Source organism: Nothobranchius furzeri, chromosome 15 (genome assembly GCF_043380555.1).
Source record: "Nothobranchius furzeri strain GRZ-AD chromosome 15, NfurGRZ-RIMD1, whole genome shotgun sequence".
In the NCBI taxonomy this organism is placed as follows: domain Eukaryota; kingdom Metazoa; phylum Chordata; class Actinopteri; order Cyprinodontiformes; family Nothobranchiidae; genus Nothobranchius; species Nothobranchius furzeri.
Genome location: NC_091755.1, coordinates 5,094,380 through 5,110,450, shown reverse-complemented (window position 1 = coordinate 5,110,450; position 16,071 = coordinate 5,094,380).

The following is a 16,071-nucleotide window of genomic DNA, read 5'->3' as shown; positions in this document are numbered from 1 at the left end:
ATGTGGCAAGACGCTCCTCGGGGCGCGTCTTGCTTGGGCTTCTCTCCTGGAGGCGCTCAGTCAGACCCAGTGGTGACATGTGGCAAGACGCTCCTCGGGGCGCGTCTTGCTTGGGCCTCTCTCCTGGAGACGCTCAGTCAGACCCAGTGTTGACACGTGATAAGACGCTCCTCGGGGCGCGTCTTGCTTGGGCTTCTCTCATGGAGGCCCTCAGTCAGACTCATTGTTGACATTTGGCAAGACGCTCCTCGGGGCGCGTCTTGCTTGGACCTCTCTCCTGGAGGCACTCAGTCAGACCGAGTGGTGACATGTGGCAAGACGCTCCTCGGGGCGCGTCATGCTTGGGCCTCTCTCCTGTAGACGCTCAGTCAGACCCAGTGTTGACACGTGACAAGACGCTCCTCGGGGCGCGTCTTGCTTGGGCTTCTCTCATGGAGGCCCTCAGTCAGACCCATTGTTCACATGTGGCAAGACGCTCCTCGGGGCGCATCTTGCTTGGGCCTCTCTCCTGGAGGCCCTCTGTCAGCCCCAGTGTTGACATGTGTCAAGACGCTCCTCGGGGTGCGTCTTGCTTGGGCCTCTCTCCTGGAGGTGCTCAGTCAGACCGAGTGATGACATGTGGCAAGACGCTACTCGGGGCGCGTCTTGCTTGGGCTTCTCTCCTGGAGGCCCTCAGTCAGACTCATTGTTGACATGTGGCAAGACGCTCCTCGGGGCGCGTCTTGCTTGGGCCTCTCTCCTGGAGGCACTCAGTCAGACCGAGTGGTGACATGTGGCAAGACGCTCCTCGGGGCGCGTCTTGCTTGGGCCTCTCTCCTGGAGACGCTCAGTCAGACCCAGTGTTGACACGTGACAAGACGCTCCTCGGGGCGCGTCTTGCTTGGGCTTCTCTCATGGAGGCCCTCAGTCAGACCCATTGTTCACATGTGGCAAGACGCTCCTCGGGGCGCATCTTGCTTGGGCCTCTCTCCTGGAGGCCCTCTGTCAGCCCCAGTGTTGACATGTGTCAAGACGCTCCTCGGGGTGCGTCTTGCTTGGGCCTCTCTCCTGGAGGTGCTCAGTCAGACCGAGTGCTGACATGTGGCAAGACGCTCCTCGGGGCGCGTCTTGCTTGGGCCTCTCTCCTGGAGGCACTCAGTCAGACCGAGTGGTGACATGTGGCAAGACGCTCCTCGGGGCGCGTCTTGCTTGGGCCTCTCTCCTGGAGACGCTCAGTCAGACCCAGTGTTGACACGTGACAAGACGCTCCTCGGGGCGCGTCTTGCTTGGGCTTCTCTCATGGAGGCCCTCAGTCAGACCCATTGTTCACATGTGGCAAGACGCTCCTCGGGGCGCATCTTGCTTGGGCCTCTCTCCTGGAGGCCCTCTGTCAGCCCCAGTGTTGACATGTGTCAAGACGCTCCTCGGGGTGCGTCTTGCTTGGAACTCTCTCCTGGAGGCGCTCAGTCAGACCGAGTGCTGACATAAGGCAAGACGCTCCTCGGGGCGCGTCTTGCTGGGGCCTCTCTCCTGGAGGCGCTCAGTCAGACCCAGTGCTTACATGTGGCAAGACGCTCCTCGGGGCGCATCTTGCTGGGGCTTCTCTCCTGGAGGCGTTCAGTCAGACCGAGTGCTGACATGTGGCAAGACACTCCTCGGGACGCGTCTTGCTTGGGCTTCTCTCCTGGAGGCCCTCAGTCAGACTCATTGTTGACATGTGGCAAGACGCTCCTCGGGGCGCGTCTTGCTTGGGCTTCTCTCCTGGAGGCGCTCAGTCAGACCCAGTGGTGACATGTGGCAAGACGCTCCTCGGGGCGCGTCTTGCTTGGGCCTCTCTCCTGGAGACGCTCAGTCAGACCCAGTGTTGACACGTGACAAGACGCTCCTCGGGGCGCGTCTTGCTTGGGCTTCTCTCATGGAGGCCCTCAGTCAGACCCATTGTTGATATGTGGCAAGACGCTCCTCGGGGCGAGTCTTGCTTGGGCCTCTCTCCTGGAGGCGCTCAGTCAGGACGAGTGCTGACATGTGGCAAGACACTCCTCGGGACGCGTCTTGCTTGGGCCTCTCTCCTGGAGACGCTCAGTCAGACCCAGTGTTGACACGTGACAAGACGCTCCTCGGGGCGCGTCTTGCTTGGGCTTCTCTCATGGAGGCCCTCAGTCAGACCCATTGTTGATATGTGGCAAGACGCTCCTCGGGGCGAGTCTTGCTTGGGCCTCTCTCCTGGAGGTGCTCAGTCAGACCCAGTGTTGACATGGTGCAAGACGCTCCTCGGGGCGCGTCTTGCTTGGGCTTCTCTCATGGAGGCCCTCAGTCAGACTCATTGTTGACATTTGGCAAGACGCTCCTCGGGGCGCGTCTTGCTTGGACCTCTCTCCTGGAGGCACTCAGTCAGACCGAGTGGTGACATGTGGCAAGACGCTCCTCGGGGCGCGTCATGCTTGGGCCTCTCTCCTGTAGACGCTCAGTCAGACCCAGTGTTGACATGTGACAAGACGCTCCTCGGGGCGCGTCTTGCTTGGGCTTCTCTCATGGAGGCCCTCAGTCAGACCCATTGTTCACATGTGGCAAGACGCTCCTCGGGGCGCATCTTGCTTGGGCCTCTCTCCTGGAGGCCCTCTGTCAGCCCCAGTGTTGACATGTGTCAAGACGCTCCTCGGGGTGCGTCTTGCTTGGGCCTCTCTCCTGGAGGTGCTCAGTCAGACCGAGTGATGACATGTGGCAAGACGCTACTCGGGGCGCGTCTTGCTTGGGCTTCTCTCCTGGAGGCCCTCAGTCAGACTCATTGTTGACATGTGGCAAGACGCTCCTCGGGGCGCGTCTTGCTTGGGCCTCTCTCCTGGAGGCACTCAGTCAGACCGAGTGGTGACATGTGGCAAGACGCTCCTCGGGGCGCGTCTTGCTTGGGCCTCTCTCCTGGAGACGCTCAGTCAGACCCAGTGTTGACACGTGACAAGACGCTCCTCGGGGCGCGTCTTGCTTGGGCTTCTCTCATGGAGGCCCTCAGTCAGACCCATTGTTCACATGTGGCAAGACGCTCCTCGGGGCGCATCTTGCTTGGGCCTCTCTCCTGGAGGCCCTCTGTCAGCCCCAGTGTTGACATGTGTCAAGACGCTCCTCGGGGTGCGTCTTGCTTGGGCCTCTCTCCTGGAGGTGCTCAGTCAGACCGAGTGCTGACATGTGGCAAGACGCTCCTCGGGGCGCGTCTTGCTTGGGCCTCTCTCCTGGAGGCACTCAGTCAGACCGAGTGGTGACATGTGGCAAGACGCTCCTCGGGGCGCGTCTTGCTTGGGCCTCTCTCCTGGAGACGCTCAGTCAGACCCAGTGTTGACACGTGACAAGACGCTCCTCGGGGCGCGTCTTGCTTGGGCTTCTCTCATGGAGGCCCTCAGTCAGACCCATTGTTCACATGTGGCAAGACGCTCCTCGGGGCGCATCTTGCTTGGGCCTCTCTCCTGGAGGCCCTCTGTCAGCCCCAGTGTTGACATGTGTCAAGACGCTCCTCGGGGTGCGTCTTGCTTGGAACTCTCTCCTGGAGGCGCTCAGTCAGACCGAGTGCTGACATAAGGCAAGACGCTCCTCGGGGCGCGTCTTGCTGGGGCCTCTCTCCTGGAGGCGCTCAGTCAGACCCAGTGCTTACATGTGGCAAGACGCTCCTCGGGGCGCATCTTGCTGGGGCTTCTCTCCTGGAGGCGTTCAGTCAGACCGAGTGCTGACATGTGGCAAGACACTCCTCGGGACGCGTCTTGCTTGGGCTTCTCTCCTGGAGGCCCTCAGTCAGACTCATTGTTGACATGTGGCAAGACGCTCCTCGGGGCGCGTCTTGCTTGGGCTTCTCTCCTGGAGGCGCTCAGTCAGACCCAGTGGTGACATGTGGCAAGACGCTCCTCGGGGCGCGTCTTGCTTGGGCCTCTCTCCTGGAGACGCTCAGTCAGACCCAGTGTTGACACGTGACAAGACGCTCCTCGGGGCGCGTCTTGCTTGGGCTTCTCTCATGGAGGCCCTCAGTCAGACCCATTGTTGATATGTGGCAAGACGCTCCTCGGGGCGAGTCTTGCTTGGGCCTCTCTCCTGGAGGCGCTCAGTCAGGACGAGTGCTGACATGTGGCAAGACACTCCTCGGGACGCGTCTTGCTTGGGCCTCTCTCCTGGAGACGCTCAGTCAGACCCAGTGTTGACACGTGACAAGACGCTCCTCGGGGCGCGTCTTGCTTGGGCTTCTCTCATGGAGGCCCTCAGTCAGACCCATTGTTGATATGTGGCAAGACGCTCCTCGGGGCGAGTCTTGCTTGGGCCTCTCTCCTGGAGGTGCTCAGTCAGACCCAGTGTTGACATGGTGCAAGACGCTCCTCGGGGCGCGTCTTGCTTGGGCTTCTCTCTTGGAGGCCCTCAGTCAGACCCATTGTTGACATGTGGCAAGACGCTCCCCGGGGCGCGTCTTGCTTGGGCTTCTCTCCTGGAGGCCCTCAGTCAGACCCATTGTTGACATGTGGCAAGACGCTCCTCGGGGCGCGTCTTGCTTGGGCCTCTCTCCTGGAGGCGCTCAGTCAGACCGAGTGCTGACATAAGAAAAGACGCTCCTCGGGGCGCGTCTTGCTGGGGCCTCTCTCCTGGAGGCGCTCAGTCAGACCCAGTGCTTACATGTGGCAAGACGCACCTCGGGGCGCGTCTTGCTTGGGCCTCTCTCCTGGAGGCGCTCAGTCAGACCCAGTGGTGACATGTGGCAAGACGCTCCTCGGGGCGCGTCTTGCTTGGGCCTCTCTCCTGGAGACGCTCAGTCAGAACCAGTGTTGACACGTGACAAGACGCTCCTCGGGGCGCGTCTTGCTTGGGCTTCTCTCATGGAGGCCCTCAGTCAGACCCATTTTTGATATGTGGCAAGACGCTCCTCGGGGCGCGTCTTGCTTGGGCCTCTCTCCTGGAGGCGCTCAGTCAGACCGAGTGCTGACATGTGGCAAGACGCTCCTCGGGGCGCGTCTTGCTTGGGCTTCTGTCATGGATGCCCTCAGTCACAGCCATTGTTGATATGTGGCAAGACGCTCCTCGGGGCGAGTCTTGCTTGGGCCTCTCTCCTGGAGGTGCTCAGTCAGACCCAGTGTTGACATGGTGCAAGACGCTCCTCGGGGCGCATCTTGCTTGGGCTTCTCTCTTGGAGGATCTCAGTCAGACAAATTGTTGACATGTGGCAAGACGCTCCTCGGGGCGCGTCATGCTTAGGCTTCTCTCCTGGAGGCCCTCACTCAGACCCATTGTTGACACGTGGCAAGACGCTCCTCGGGGCGCGTCTTGCTTGGGCCTCTCTCCTGGAGGCGCTCAGTCAGACCGAGTGCTGACATAAGGCAAGACGCTCCTCGGGGCGCGTCTTGCTGGGGCCACTCTCCTGGAGGCGCTCAGTCAGACCCAGTGCTTACATGTGGCAAGACAATCCTCGGGGCGCGTCTTGCTTGGGCCTCTCTCCTGGAGATGCTCAGTCAGACCCAGTGTTGACACGTGACAAGACGCTCCTCTGGGCGCGTCTTGCTTGGGCTTCTCTCATGGAGGCCCTCAGTCAGACCCATTGTTGATATGTGGCAAGACGCTCCTCGGGGCGCTTCTTGCTTGGGCCTCTCTCCTGGAGGCGCTCAGTCAGACCGAGTGCTGACATGTGGCAAGACGCTCCTCGGGGCGCGTCTTGCTTGGGCTTCTCTCCTGGAGGCCCTCAGTCAGACCCATTGTTCACATGTGGCAAGACGCTCCTCGGGGCGCATCTTGCTTGGGCCTCTCTCCTGGAGGCACTCTGTCAGCCCCAGTGTTGACATGTGTCAAGATGCTCCTCGGGGTGCGTCTTGCTTGGGCCTCTCTCCTGGAGGCGCTCAGTCAGACCGAGTGCTGACATGTGGCAAGACGCTCCTCGGGGCGCGTCTTGCTTGGGCTTCTCTCCTGGAGGCCCTCAGTCAGACCCATTGTTGTCATGTGGCAAGACGCTCCTCGGGGCGCGTCTTGCTTGGAACTCTCTCCTGGAGGCGCTCAGTCAGACCGAGTGCTGACATAAGGCAAGACGCTCCTCGGGGCGCGTCTTGCTGGGGCCTCTCTCCTGGAGGCGCTCAGTCAGACCCAGTGCTTACATGTGGCAAGACGCTCCTCGGGCCGCGTCTTGCTGGGGCTTCTCTCCTGGAGGCGTTCAGTCAGACCGAGTGCTGACATGTGGCAAGACACTCCTCGGGACGCGTCTTGCTTGGGCTTCTCTCCGGGAGGCCCTCAGTCAGACTCATTGTTGACATGTGGCAAGACGCTCCTCGGGGCGCGTCTTGCTTGGGCTTCTCTCCTGGAGGCGCTCAGTCAGACCCAGTGGTGACATGTGGCAAGACGCTCCTCGGGGCGCGTCTTGCTTGGGCCTCTCTCCTGGAGACGCTCAGTCAGACCCAGTGTTGACACGTGACAAGACGCTCCTCGGGGCGCGTCTTGCTTGGGCTTCTCTCATGGAGGCCCTCAGTCAGACCCATTGTTGATATGTGGCAAGACGCTCCTCGGGGCGCGTCTTGCTTGGGCCTCTCTCCTGGAGGCGCTCAGTCAGGCCGAGTGCTGACATGTAGCAAGACACTCCTCGGGACGCGTCTTGCTTGGGCTTCTCTCCTGGAGGCCCTCAGTCAGACTCATTGTTGACATGTGGCAAGACGCTCCTCGGGGCGCGTCTTGCTTGGGCCTCTCTCCTGGAGGCGCTCAGTCAGACCCAGTGGTGACATGTGGCAAGAAGCTCCTCAGGGCGCGTCTTGCTTGGGCCTCTCTCCTGGAGACGCTCAGTCAGACCCAGTGTTGACACGTGACAAGACGCTCCTCGGGGCGCGTCTTGCTTGGGCTTCTCTCATGGAGGCCCTCAGTCAGACCCATTGTTGATATGTGGCAAGACGCTCCTCGGGGCGCGTCTTGCTTGGGCCTCTCTCCTGGAGGCGCTCATTCAGACCGAGTGCTGACATGTGGCAAGACACTCCTCGGGACGCGTCTTGCTTGGGCTTCTCTCCTGGAGGCCCTCAGTCAGACTCATTGTTGACATGTGGCAAGACGCTCCTCGGGGCGCGTCTTGCTTGGGCCTCTCTCCTGGAGGCACTCAGTCAGACCGAGTGGTGACATGTGGCAAGACGCTCCTCGGGGCGCGTCTTGCTTGGGCCTCTCTCCTGGAGACGCTCAGTCAGACCCAGTGTTGACACGTGACAAGACGCTCCTCGGGGCGCATCTTGCTTGGGCTTCTCTCATGGAGGCCCTCAGTCAGACCCATTGTTGATATGTGGCAAGACGCTCCTCGGGGCGCATCTTGCTTGGGCCTCTCTCTTGGAGGCGCTCAGTCAGACCGAGTGCTGACATGTGGCAAGACGCTCCTCGGGGCGCGTCTTGCTTGGGCTTCTCTCATGGAGGCCCTCAGTCAGACCCATTGTTGATATGTGGCAAGACGCTCCTCGGGGCGAGTCTTGCTTGGGCCTCTCTCCTGGAGGTGCTCAGTCAGACCCAGTGCTTACATGTGGCAAGACGCTCCTCGGGGCGCGTCTTGCTTGGGCCTCTCTCCTGGAGGCGCTCAGTCAGACCCAGTGGTGACATGTGGCAAGACGCTCTTCGGGGCGCGTCTTGCTTGAGCCTCTCTCCTGGAGATGCTCAGTCAGACCCAGTGTTGACACGTGACAAGACGCTCCTCGGGGCACGTCTTGCTTGGGCTTCTCTCATGGAGGCCCTCAGTCAGACCCATTGTTGATATGTGGCAAGACGCTCCTCGGGGCGCGTCTTGCTTGGGCCTCTCTCCTGGAGGCGCTCAGTCAGACCGAGTGCTGACATGTGGCAAGACGCTCCTCGGGGCGCGTCTTGCTTGGGCTTCTCTCCTGGAGGCACTCAGTCAGACCCATTGTTTACATGTGGCAAGACGCTCCTTGGGGCGCATCTTGCTTGGGCCTCTCTCCTGGAGGCCCTCTGTCAGCCCCAGTGTTGACATGTGTCAAGACGCTCCTCGGGGTGCGTCTTGCTTGGGCCTCTCTCCTGGAGGCGCTCAGTCAGACCGAGTGCTGACATGTGGCAAGACGCTCCTCGGGGCGCGTCTTGCTTGGGCTTCTCTCCTGGAGGCCCTCAGTCAGACCCATTGTTCACATGTGGCAAGACGCTCCTCGGGGCGCATCTTGCTTGGGCCTCTCTCCTGGAGGCCCTCTGTCAGCCCCAGTGTTGACATGTGTCAAGACGCTCCTCGGGGTGCGTCTTGCTTGGGCCTCTCTCCTGGAGGCGCTCAGTCAGACCGAGTGCTGACACGTGGCAAGACGCTCCTCGGGGCGCGTCTTGCTTGGGCTTCTCTCCTGCAGGCCCTCAGTCAGACCCATTGTTGTCATGTGGCAAGACGCTCCTCGGGGCGCGTCTTGCTTGGAACTCTCTCCTGGAGGCGCTCAGTCAGACCGAGTGCTGACATAAGGCAAGACGCTCCTCGGGGCGCGTCTTGCTGGGGCCTCTCTCCTGGAGGCGCTCAGTCAGACCCAGTGCTTACATGTGGCAAGACGCTCCTCGGGGCGCGTCTTGCTGGGGCTTCTCTCCTGGAGGCGTTCAGTCAGACCGAGTGCTGACATGTGGCAAGACACTCCTCGGGAAGCGTCTTGCTTGGGCTTCTCTCCTGGAGGCCCTCAGTCAGACTCATTGTTGACATGTGGCAAGACGCTCCTCGGGGCGCGTCTTGCTTGGGCTTCTCTCCTGGAGGCGCTCAGTCAGGCCGAGTGCTGACATGTGGCAAGACACTCCTCGGGACGCGTCTTGCTTGGGCTTCTCTCCTGGAGGCCCTCAGTCAGACTCATTGTTGACATGTGGCAAGACGCTCCTCGGGGCGCGTCTTGCTTGGGCCTCTCTCCTGGAGGCGCTCAGTCAGACCCAGTGCTTACATGTGGCAAGACGCTCCTCGGGGCGCGTCTTGCTGGGGCTTCTCTCCTGGAGGCGTTCAGTCAGACCGAGTGCTGACATGTGGCAAGACACTCCTCGGGACGCGTCTTGCTTGGGCTTCTCTCCGGGAGGCCCTCAGTCAGACTCATTGTTGACATGTGGCAAGACGCTCCTCGGGGCGCGTCTTGCTTGGGCTTCTCTCCTGGAGGCGCTCAGTCAGACCCAGTGGTGACATGTGGCAAGACGCTCCTCGGGGCGCGTCTTGCTTGGGCCTCTCTCCTGGAGACGCTCAGTCAGACCCAGTGTTGACACGTGACAAGACGCTCCTCGGGGCGCGTCTTGCTTGGGCTTCTCTCATGGATGCCCTCAGTCAGACCCATTGTTGATATGTGGCAAGACGCTCCTCGGGGCGCGTCTTGCTTGGGCCTCTCTCCTGGAGGCGCTCAGTCAGGCCGAGTGCTGACATGTAGCAAGACACTCCTCGGGACGCGTCTTGCTTGGGCTTCTCTCCTGGAGGCCCTCAGTCAGACTCATTGTTGACATGTGGCAAGACGCTCCTCGGGGCGCGTCTTGCTTGGGCCTCTCTCCTGGAGGCGCTCAGTCAGACCCAGTGGTGACATGTGGCAAGAAGCTCCTCAGGGCGCGTCTTGCTTGGGCCTCTCTCCTGGAGACGCTCAGTCAGACCCAGTGTTGACACGTGACAAGACACTCCTCGGGGCGCGTCTTGCTTGGGCTTCTCTCATGGAGGCCCTCAGTCAGACCCATTGTTGATATGTGGCAAGACGCTCCTCGGGGCGCGTCTTGCTTGGGCCTCTCTCCTGGAGGCGCTCATTCAGACCGAGTGCTGACATGTGGCAAGACACTCCTCGGGACGCGTCTTGCTTGGGCTTCTCTCCTGGAGGCCCTCAGTCAGACTCATTGTTGACATGTGGCAAGACGCTCCTCGGGGCGCGTCTTGCTTGGGCCTCTCTCCTGGAGGCACTCAGTCAGACCGAGTGGTGACATGTGGCAAGACGCTCCTCGGGGCGCGTCTTGCTTGGGCCTCTCTCCTGGAGACGCTCAGTCAGACCCAGTGTTGACACATGACAAGACGCTCCTCAGGGCGCGTCTTGCTTGGGCTTCTCTCATGGAGGCCCTCAGTCAGACCCATTGTTGATATGTGGCAAGACGCTCCTCGGGGCGCATCTTGCTTGGGCCTCTCTCTTGGAGGCGCTCAGTCAGACCGAGTGCTGACATGTGGCAAGACGCTCCTCGGGGCGCGTCTTGCTTGGGCTTCTGTCATGGAGGCCCTCAGTCAGACCCATTGTTGATTAGTTGCAAGACGCTCCTCGGGGCGAGTCTTGCTTGGGCCTCTCTCCTGGAGGTGCTCAGTCAGACCCAGTGCTTACATGTGGCAAGACGCTCCTCGGGGCGCGTCTTGCTTGGGCCTCTCTCCTGGAGGCGCTCAGTCAGACCCAGTGGTGACATGTGGCAAGACGCTCTTCGGGGCGCGTCTTGCTTGAGCCTCTCTCCTGGAGATGCTCAGTCAGACCCAGTGTTGACACGTGACAAGACGCTCCTCGGGGCGCGTCTTGCTTGGGCTTCTCTCATGGAGGCCCTCAGTCAGACCCATTGTTGATATGTGGCAAGACGCTCCTCGGGGCGCGTCTTGCTTGGGCCTCTCTCCTGGAGGCGCTCAGTCAGACCGAGTGCTGACATGTGGCAAGACGCTCCTCGGGGCGCGTCTTGCTTGGGCTTCTCTCCTGGAGGCACTCAGTCAGACCCATTGTTTACATGTGGCAAGACGCTCCTTGGGGCGCATCTTGCTTGGGCCTCTCTCCTGGAGGCCCTCTGTCAGCCCCAGTGTTGACATGTGTCAAGACGCTCCTCGGGGTGCGTCTTGCTTGGGCCTCTCTCCTGGAGGCGCTCAGTCAGACCGAGTGCTGACATGTGGCAAGACGCTCCTCGGGGCGCGTCTTGCTTGGGCTTCTCTCCTGGAGGCCCTCAGTCAGACCCATTGTTGACATGTGGCAAGACGCTCCTCGGGGCGCGTCTTGCTTGGGCTTCTCTCCTGGAGGCCCTCAGTCAGACCCATTGTTCACATGTGGCAAGACGCTCCTCGGGGCGCATCTTGCTTGGGCCTCTCTCCTGGAGGCCCTCTGTCAGCCCCAGTGTTGACATGTGTCAAGACGCTCCTCGGGGTGCGTCTTGCTTGGGCCTCTCTCCTGGAGGCGCTCATTCAGACCGAGTGCTGACAAGTGGCAAGACGCTCCTCGGGGCGCGTCTTGCTTGGGCTTCTCTCCTGCAGGCCCTCAGTCAGACCCATTGTTGTCATGTGGCAAGACGCTCCTCGGGGCGCGTCTTGCTTGGAAATCTCTCCTGGAGGCGCTCAGTCAGACCGAGTGCTGACATAAGGCAAGACGCTCCTCGGGGCGCGTCTTGCTGGGGCCTCTCTCCTGGAGGCGCTCAGTCAGACCCAGTGCTTACATGTGGCAAGACGCTCCTCGGGGCGCGTCTTGCTGGGGCTTCTCTCCTGGAGGCGTTCAGTCAGACCGAGTGCTGACATGTGGCAAGACACTCCTCGGGAAGCGTCTTGCTTGGGCTTCTCTCCTGGAGGCCCTCAGTCAGACTCATTGTTGACATGTGGCAAGACGCTCCTCGGGGCGCGTCTTGCTTGGGCTTCTCTCCTGGAGGCGCTCAGTCAGGCCGAGTGCTGACATGTGGCAAGACACTCCTCGGGACGCGTCTTGCTTGGGCTTCTCTCCTGGAGGCCCTCAGTCAGACTCATTGTTGACATGTGGCAAGACGCTCCTCGGGGCGCGTCTTGCTTGGGCCTCTCTCCTGGAGGCGCTCAGTCAGACCCAGTGCTTACATGTGGCAAGACGCTCCTCGGGGCGCGTCTTGCTGGGGCTTCTCTCCTGGAGGCGTTCAGTCAGACCGAGTGCTGACATGTGGCAAGACACTCCTCGGGACGCGTCTTGCTTGGGCTTCTCTCCGGGAGGCCCTCAGTCAGACTCATTGTTGACATGTGGCAAGACGCTCCTCGGGGCGCGTCTTGCTTGGGCTTCTCTCCTGGAGGCGCTCAGTCAGACCCAGTGGTGACATGTGGCAAGACGCTCCTCGGGGCGCGTCTTGCTTGGGCCTCTCTCCTGGAGACGCTCAGTCAGACCCAGTGTTGACACGTGACAAGACGCTCCTCGGGGCGCGTCTTGCTTGGGCTTCTCTCATGGAGGCCCTCAGTCAAACCCATTGTTGATATGTGGCAAGACGCTCCTCGGGGCGCGTCTTGCTTGGGCCTCTCTCCTGGAGGCGCTCAGTCAGGCCGAGTGCTGACATGTAGCAAGACACTCCTCGGGACGCGTCTTGCTTGGGCTTCTCTCCTGGAGGCCCTCAGTCAGACTCATTGTTGACATGTGGCAAGACGCTCCTCGGGGCGCGTCTTGCTTGGGCCTCTCTCCTGGAGGCGCTCAGTCAGACCCAGTGGTGACATGTGGCAAGAAGCTCCTCAGGGCGCGTCTTGCTTGGGCCTCTCTCCTGGAGACGCTCAGTCAGACCCAGTGTTGACACGTGACAAGACACTCCTCGGGGCGCGTCTTGCTTGGGCTTCTCTCATGGAGGCCCTCAGTCAGACCCATTGTTGATATGTGGCAAGACGCTCCTCGGGGCGCGTCTTGCTTGGGCCTCTCTCCTGGAGGCGCTCATTCAGACCGAGTGCTGACATGTGGCAAGACACTCCTCGGGACGCGTCTTGCTTGGGCTTCTCTCCTGGAGGCCCTCAGTCAGACTCATTGTTGACATGTGGCAAGACGCTCCTCGGGGCGCGTCTTGCTTGGGCCTCTCTCCTGGAGGCACTCAGTCAGACCGAGTGGTGACATGTGGCAAGACGCTCCTCGGGGCGCGTCTTGCTTGGGCCTCTCTCCTGGAGACGCTCAGTCAGACCCAGTGTTGACACATGACAAGACGCTCCTCAGGGCGCGTCTTGCTTGGGCTTCTCTCATGGAGGCCCTCAGTCAGACCCATTGTTGATATGTGGCAAGACGCTCCTCGGGGCGCATCTTGCTTGGGCCTCTCTCTTGGAGGCGCTCAGTCAGACCGAGTGCTGACATGTGGCAAGACGCTCCTCGGGGCGCGTCTTGCTTGGGCTTCTGTCATGGAGGCCCTCAGTCAGACCCATTGTTGATTAGTTGCAAGACGCTCCTCGGGGCGAGTCTTGCTTGGGCCTCTCTCCTGGAGGTGCTCAGTCAGACCCAGTGCTTACATGTGGCAAGACGCTCCTCGGGGCGCGTCTTGCTTGGGCCTCTCTCCTGGAGGCGCTCAGTCAGACCCAGTGGTGACATGTGGCAAGACGCTCTTCGGGGCGCGTCTTGCTTGAGCCTCTCTCCTGGAGATGCTCAGTCAGACCCAGTGTTGACACGTGACAAGACGCTCCTCGGGGCGCGTCTTGCTTGGGCTTCTCTCATGGAGGCCCTCAGTCAGACCCATTGTTGATATGTGGCAAGACGCTCCTCGGGGCGCGTCTTGCTTGGGCCTCTCTCCTGGAGGCGCTCAGTCAGACCGAGTGCTGACATGTGGCAAGACGCTCCTCGGGGCGCGTCTTGCTTGGGCTTCTCTCCTGGAGGCACTCAGTCAGACCCATTGTTTACATGTGGCAAGACGCTCCTTGGGGCGCATCTTGCTTGGGCCTCTCTCCTGGAGGCCCTCTGTCAGCCCCAGTGTTGACATGTGTCAAGACGCTCCTCGGGGTGCGTCTTGCTTGGGCCTCTCTCCTGGAGGCGCTCAGTCAGACCGAGTGCTGACATGTGGCAAGACGCTCCTCGGGGCGCGTCTTGCTTGGGCTTCTCTCCTGGAGGCCCTCAGTCAGACCCATTGTTGACATGTGGCAAGACGCTCCTCGGGGCGCGTCTTGCTTGGGCTTCTCTCCTGGAGGCCCTCAGTCAGACCCATTGTTCACATGTGGCAAGACGCTCCTCGGGGCGCATCTTGCTTGGGCCTCTCTCCTGGAGGCCCTCTGTCAGCCCCAGTGTTGACATGTGTCAAGACGCTCCTCGGGGTGCGTCTTGCTTGGGCCTCTCTCCTGGAGGCGCTCATTCAGACCGAGTGCTGACAAGTGGCAAGACGCTCCTCGGGGCGCGTCTTGCTTGGGCTTCTCTCCTGCAGGCCCTCAGTCAGACCCATTGTTGTCATGTGGCAAGACGCTCCTCGGGGCGCGTCTTGCTTGGAAATCTCTCCTGGAGGCGCTCAGTCAGACCGAGTGCTGACATAAGGCAAGACGCTCCTCGGGGCGCGTCTTGCTGGGGCCTCTCTCCTGGAGGCGCTCAGTCAGACCCAGTGCTTACATGTGGCAAGACGCTCCTCGGGGCGCGTCTTGCTGGGGCTTCTCTCCTGGAGGCGTTCAGTCAGACCGAGTGCTGACATGTGGCAAGACACTCCTCGGGAAGCGTCTTGCTTGGGCTTCTCTCCTGGAGGCCCTCAGTCAGACTCATTGTTGACATGTGGCAAGACGCTCCTCGGGGCGCGTCTTGCTTGGGCTTCTCTCCTGGAGGCGCTCAGTCAGGCCGAGTGCTGACATGTGGCAAGACACTCCTCGGGACGCGTCTTGCTTGGGCTTCTCTCCTGGAGGCCCTCAGTCAGACTCATTGTTGACATGTGGCAAGACGCTCCTCGGGGCGCGTCTTGCTTGGGCCTCTCTCCTGGAGGCGCTCAGTCAGACCCAGTGCTTACATGTGGCAAGACGCTCCTCGGGGCGCGTCTTGCTGGGGCTTCTCTCCTGGAGGCGTTCAGTCAGACCGAGTGCTGACATGTGGCAAGACACTCCTCGGGACGCGTCTTGCTTGGGCTTCTCTCCGGGAGGCCCTCAGTCAGACTCATTGTTGACATGTGGCAAGACGCTCCTCGGGGCGCGTCTTGCTTGGGCTTCTCTCCTGGAGGCGCTCAGTCAGACCCAGTGGTGACATGTGGCAAGACGCTCCTCGGGGCGCGTCTTGCTTGGGCCTCTCTCCTGGAGACGCTCAGTCAGACCCAGTGTTGACACGTGACAAGACGCTCCTCGGGGCGCGTCTTGCTTGGGCTTCTCTCATGGAGGCCCTCAGTCAAACCCATTGTTGATATGTGGCAAGACGCTCCTCGGGGCGCGTCTTGCTTGGGCCTCTCTCCTGGAGGCGCTCAGTCAGGCCGAGTGCTGACATGTAGCAAGACACTCCTCGGGACGCGTCTTGCTTGGGCTTCTCTCCTGGAGGCCCTCAGTCAGACTCATTGTTGACATGTGGCAAGACGCTCCTCGGGGCGCGTCTTGCTTGGGCCTCTCTCCTGGAGGCGCTCAGTCAGACCCAGTGGTGACATGTGGCAAGAAGCTCCTCAGGGCGCGTCTTGCTTGGGCCTCTCTCCTGGAGACGCTCAGTCAGACCCAGTGTTGACACGTGACAAGACACTCCTCGGGGCGCGTCTTGCTTGGGCTTCTCTCATGGAGGCCCTCAGTCAGACCCATTGTTGATATGTGGCAAGACGCTCCTCGGGGCGCGTCTTGCTTGGGCCTCTCTCCTGGAGGCGCTCATTCAGACCGAGTGCTGACATGTGGCAAGACACTCCTCGGGACGCGTCTTGCTTGGGCTTCTCTCCTGGAGGCCCTCAGTCAGACTCATTGTTGACATGTGGCAAGACGCTCCTCGGGGCGCGTCTTGCTTGGGCCTCTCTCCTGGAGGCACTCAGTCAGACCGAGTGGTGACATGTGGCAAGACGCTCCTCGGGGCGCGTCTTGCTTGGGCCTCTCTCCTGGAGACGCTCAGTCAGACCCAGTGTTGACACGTGACAAGACGCTCCTCGGGGCGCGTCTTGCTTGGGCTTCTCTCATGGAGGCCCTCAGTCAGACCCATTGTTGATATGTGGCAAGACGCTCCTCGGGGCGCATCTTTCTTGGGCCTCTCTCTTGGAGGCGCTCAGTCAGACCGAGTGCTGACATGTGGCAAGACGCTCCTCGGGGCGCGTCTTGCTTGGGCTTCTCTCATGGAGGCCCTCAGTCAGACCCATTGTTGATATGTGGCAAGACGCTCCTCGGGGCGAGTCTTGCTTGGGCCTCTCTCCTGGAGGTGCTCAGTCAGACCCAGTGCTTACATGTGGCAAGACGCTCCTCGGGGCGCGTCTTGCTTGGGCCTCTCTCCTGGAGGCGCTCAGTCAGACCCAGTGGTGACATGTGGCAAGACGCTCTTCGGGGCGCGTCTTGCTTGAGCCTCTCTCCTGGAGATG